This window comes from Phyllobates terribilis, unplaced genomic scaffold (genome assembly GCF_046119375.1).
Source record: "Phyllobates terribilis strain yellow unplaced genomic scaffold, ASM4611937v1 Scaffold_21__1_contigs__length_20361869, whole genome shotgun sequence".
In the NCBI taxonomy this organism is placed as follows: domain Eukaryota; kingdom Metazoa; phylum Chordata; class Amphibia; order Anura; family Dendrobatidae; genus Phyllobates; species Phyllobates terribilis.
The window spans coordinates 3,285,209-3,291,208 of record NW_027362781.1 but is presented as its reverse complement, the minus strand read 5'-3'; positions in this window follow the sequence as shown (position 1 = coordinate 3,291,208).

Here is a 6,000-nt window from a genome sequence, read left to right as displayed (position 1 = left end):
TTTTATCCTATGCTTTATTAAATTGTATTTATGTTGTTTTAACCCATGCTTTATTAAATTGCATTTATGTTGTTTTATCTTATGCTTTATTAAATTGTATTTATGTTGTTTTAACCTATGCTTTATTAGATTGTATTTATGTTGTTTTATCCTATGCTTTATTAAATTGTATTTATATTGTTTTATCCTATGCTTTATTAAATTGTATTTATGTTGCTTTATCCTATGCTTTATTAAATTGTATTTAAGTTAGTTTTAACCTATGCTTTATTAAATTGTGTTTATGTTGTTTTAACCCATGCTTTATTAAATTGTATTTCTATTGTTTTATCCTATGCTTTATTAAATTGTGTTTATGTTGTTTTATCCTATGCTTTATTAAATTGTATTTATGTTGTTTTATCCTATGCTTTATTAAATTGTATTTATTTTGTTTTAACCCATGCTTTATTAAATAGTTTTTATGTTTTTTTAACCCATGTTTTATTAAATTGTATTTATGTTGTTTTATCCTATGCTTTATTAAATTGTGTTTATGTTGTTTTATCCTATGCTTTTTTAAATTGTATTTATGTTGTTTTATCCTATGCTTTATTAAACTGCATTTATGTTGTTTTATCATATGCTTTATTAAATTGTATTTATGTTGTTTCATCCTATGCTTTATTAAATTGTGTTTTTGTTGTTTTATCCTATGCTTTATTAAATTGTATTTATGTTGTTTTATCCTATGCTTTATTAAATTGTATTTATGTTGTTTTATTGTATGCTTTATTAAACTGCATTTATGTTGTTTTATCCTATGCTTTATTAAATTGTATTTATGTTGTTTTATTGTATGCTTTATTAAATTGTATTTATGTCGTTTTATCCTATGCTTTATTAAATTGTGTTTATGTTGTTTTATCCTATGCTTTATTAAATTGTATTTATGTTGTTGTAACCCATGCTTTATTAAATTGCATTTATGTTGTTTTATCTTATGCTTTATTAAATTGTATGTATGTTGCTTTATCCTATGCTTCATTAAATTGTGTTTATGTTATTTTATCCTATGCTTTATTAAATTGTATTTATGTTGTTTTAACCCATGCTTTATTAAATTGCATTTATGTTGTTTTATCTTATGCTTTATTAAATTGTATTTATGTTGTTTTATCCTATGCTTTATTAAATTGTATTTATGTTGTTTTATCCTATGCTTTATTAAATTGTATATATGTTGTTTTATCCTATGCTTTATTAAATGGTATTTATGTTGTTTTATCCTATGCTTTATTAAATGGTATTTATGTTGTTTTATCCTATGTTTTATTAAATTGTATTTATGTTGTTTTAACCTATGCTTTATTAAACTGTATTTATGTTGTTTTATCCTATGCTTTATTAAATTGTATTTATGTTGTTTTATCCTATGCTTTATTAAATTGTATTTATGTTATTTTAACCTATCCTTTATTAAATTGTATTTATGTTGTTTTAACCTATGCTTTATTAAATTGTATTTATGTTGTTTTAACCTATGATTTATTAAATTGTTTTTATGTTGTTTTATCCTATGCTTTATTAAATTGTATTTATGTTGCTTTAACCTATGCTTTATTAAATTGTATTTATGTTGTTTTATCCTATGCTTTATTAACCCCTTACTTACCGGGGACGTATTAGTACGCATATTTGCGATCCCTCCATTCAGTGAGGGCTGCTGCGCTGAGCCCTCACTGAACGGAGCACATGTCAGCTGATTCTTCCAGCTGACATGTGCCCGCAACAGCCGCGGGTGGAATCGCGATCCACCTGCGGCTGTTAACATGTTAAATGCTGCTGTCAATCTCGGACAGCAGCATTTAACGCGCGCTTCCGGGTAGCGCGTCATAAGCCCCGCCCACCGGCGACTCCGTCACGTGACCGCGGGTCGCCGATGGTCGTGCATGACAACCCAGGGTCTGCAGCAGACGCCTGTGGTTGTCATAATCTTGTCGCTATGAGCGCAACCTGGTGGTCGGCGCTCATAGCACAGGACCATTTCTGCTGCATGCAGGGGACCTGCTCGTCCCCTGTATGTAGCAGAGGCGATCGGATAGTTGCTGCTTCTAGTCTCCTATGGAGACTATAGAAGCATGCAAAAAGTAAAAAAAAAAAGTTTTTAAAAGTATAAAAAAAAATATATATATATAAAAGTTTAAATCACCCCCCTTTCGCCCCATTCAAAATAAAATATATAAAAAAAAACCCACATACACATATTTGGTATCCCCGCGTTCAGAATCGCCCGATCTATCAATATAAAAAAAGAATTAATCCGATCGGTAAACGGCATAACGAGAAAAAAATTCTAAACGCCAGAATTACGTTTTTTTGTTTGCCGCAAAATTGCAATAAAATGCAATAACGGGCGAACAAAACATCGGATCTACCCCAAATGTTATCAATAAAAACGTCAGCCCGGCGTGCAAAAAATAAGCCATCAAACATCCCCAGATCATGAAAAATGGAGACGCTGCGGGTCTTAGAAAATGGCGCTATTTTTTTATTTTTTTTTTACCAAATTTTGGAATTTTTTTTCACCACTTAAGTATAAAAGAACCTATACATGTTTGGTGTCTATGAACTCGTAATGACCTGTAGAATAAGATGGGCAGGTCAGTTCTAGCATTCAGTGAACGTGGTAAAAAAAATAAATAAAAAAAAACTGTGGTATTGCACTTTTTTTGCAATTTTACCGCACTTGGAATTTTTTTCCCGTTTTCCCGTACAGGATATGGTAAAACTAGTAATGGCGTTGAAAAGTACAACTCGTCCCGCAAAAAATAAGCCCTCACATGGCCATATTGACCAAAAAATAAAAACGCTATGGCTCTGGGAACAAGGGGAGCAAAAACAAAAATGCAAAAACGAAAAATGCTCCGGGCTTAAGGGGTTAAATTGTATTTATGTTGTTTTATCCTATGCTTTATTAAATTGTAATTATGTTGTTTTATCCTATGCTTTATTAAATTGTATTTATTTTGTTTTAACCCATGCTTTATTAAATAGTTTTTATGTTGTTTTAACCCATGCTTTATTAAATTGTATTTATGTTGTTTTATCCTATGCTTTATTAAATTGTGTTTATGTTGTTTTATCCTATGCTTTTTTAAATTGTATTTATGTTGTTTTATCCTATGCTTTATTAAACTGCATTTATGTTGTTTTATCCTATGCTTTATTAAATTGTATTTATGTTGTTTCATCCTATGCTTTATTAAATTGTGTTTTTGTTGTTTTATCCTATGCTTTATTAAATTGTATTTATGTTGTTTTATCCTATGCTTTATTAAATTGTATTTATGTTGTTTTATTGTATGCTTTATTAAACTGCATTTATGTTGTTTTATCCTATGCTTTATTAAATTGTATTTATGTTGTTTTATTGTATGCTTTATTAAATTGTATTTATGTCGTTTTATCCTATGCTTTATTAAATTGTGTTTATGTTGTTTTATCCTATGCTTTATTAAATTGTATTTATGTTCTTGTAACCCATGCTTTATTAAATTGCATTTATGTTGTTTTATCTTATGCTTTATTAAATTGTATTTATGTTGTTTTAAACCATGCTTTATTAAATTGCATTTATGTTGTTTTATCTTATGCTTTATTAAATTGTATTTATGTTGTTTTATCCTATGCTTTATTAAATTGTATTTATGTTGTTTTATCCTATGCTTTATTAAATTGTATTGATGTTGTTTTATCCTATGTTTTATTAAATTGTATTTATGTTGTTTTATCCTATGCTTTATTAAATTGTATTTATGTTGTTTTATCTTATGCTTTATTAAATTGTATGTATGTTGTTTTATCCTATGCTTCATTAAATTGTGTTTATGTTGTTTTATCCTATGCTTTATTAAATTGTATTTATGTTGTTTTAACCCATGCTTTATTAAATTGCATTTATGTTGTTTTATCTTATGCTTTATTAAATTGTATTTATGTTGTTTTAACCTATGCTTTATTAGATTGTATTTATGTTGTTTTATCCTATGCTTTATTAAATTGTATTTATATTGTTTTATCCTATGCTTTATTAAATTGTATTTATGTTGCTTTATCCTATGCTTTATTAAATTGTATTTAAGTTAGTTTTAACCTATGCTTTATTAAATTGTGTTTATGTTGTTTTAACCCATGCTTTATTAAATTGTATTTCTATTGTTTTATCCTATGCTTTATTAAATTGTGTTTATGTTGTTTTATCCTATGCTTTATTAAATTGTATTTATGTTGTTTTATCCTATGCTTTATTAAATTGTATTTATTTTGTTTTAACCCATGCTTTATTAAATAGTTTTTATGTTTTTTTAACCCATGTTTTATTAAATTGTATTTATGTTGTTTTATCCTATGCTTTATTAAATTATGTTTATGTTGTTTTATCCTATGCTTTTTTAAATTGTATTTATGTTGTTTTATCCTATGCTTTATTAAACTGCATTTATGTTGTTTTATCATATGCTTTATTAAATTGTATTTATGTTGTTTCATCCTATGCTTTATTAAATTGTGTTTTTGTTGTTTTATCCTATGCTTTATTAAATTGTATTTATGTTGTTTTATCCTATGCTTTATTAAATTGTATTTATGTTGTTTTATTGTATGCTTTATTAAACTGCATTTATGTTGTTTTATCCTATGCTTTATTAAATTGTATTTATGTTGTTTTATTGTATGCTTTATTAAATTGTATTTATGTCGTTTTATCCTATGCTTTATTAAATTGTGTTTATGTTGTTTTATCCTATGCTTTATTAAATTGTATTTATGTTGTTGTAACCCATGCTTTATTAAATTGCATTTATGTTGTTTTATCTTATGCTTTATTAAATTGTATGTATGTTGCTTTATCCTATGCTTCATTAAATTGTGTTTATGTTATTTTATCCTATGCTTTATTAAATTGTATTTATGTTGTTTTAACCCATGCTTTATTAAATTGCATTTATGTTGTTTTATCTTATGCTTTATTAAATTGTATTTATGTTGTTTTATCCTATGCTTTATTAAATTGTATTTATGTTGTTTTATCCTATGCTTTATTAAATTGTATATATGTTGTTTTATCCTATGCTTTATTATATGGTATTTATGTTGTTTTATCCTATGCTTTATTAAATGGTATTTATGTTGTTTTATCCTATGTTTTATTAAATTGTATTTATGTTGTTTTAACCTTTGCTTTATTAAACTGTATTTATGTTGTTTTATCCTATGCTTTATTAAATTGTATTTATGTTGTTTTATCCTATGCTTTATTAAATTGTATTTATGTTATTTTAACCTATCCTTTATTAAATTGTATTTATGTTGTTTTAACCTATGCTTTATTAAATTGTATTTATGTTGTTTTAACCTATGATTTATTAAATTGTTTTTATGTTGTTTTATCCTATGCTTTATTAAATTGTATTTATGTTGCTTTAACCTATGCTTTATTAAATTGTATTTATGTTGTTTTATCCTATGCTTTATTAACCCCTTACTTACCGGGGACGTATTAGTACGCATATTTGCGATCCCTCCATTCAGTGAGGGCTGCTGCGCTGAGCCCTCACTGAACGGAGCACATGTCAGCTGATTCTTCCAGCTGACATGTGCCCGCAACAGCCGCGGGTGGAATCGCGATCCACCCACGGCTGTTAACATGTTAAATGCTGCTGTCAATCTCGGACAGCAGCATTTAACGCGCGCTTCCGGGTAGCGCGTCATAAGCCCCGCCCACCGGTGACTCCGTCACGTGACCGCGGGTCGCCGATGGTCGTGCATGACAACCCAGGGTCTGCAGCAGACGCCTGTGGTTGTCATAATCTTGTCGCTATGAGCGCAACCTGGTGGTCGGCGCTCATAGCACAGGACCATTTCTGCTGCATGCAGGGGACCTGCTCGTCCCCTGTATGTAGCAGAGGCGATCGGATAGTTGCTGCTTCTAGTCTCTTATGGAGACTATAGAAGCATGCA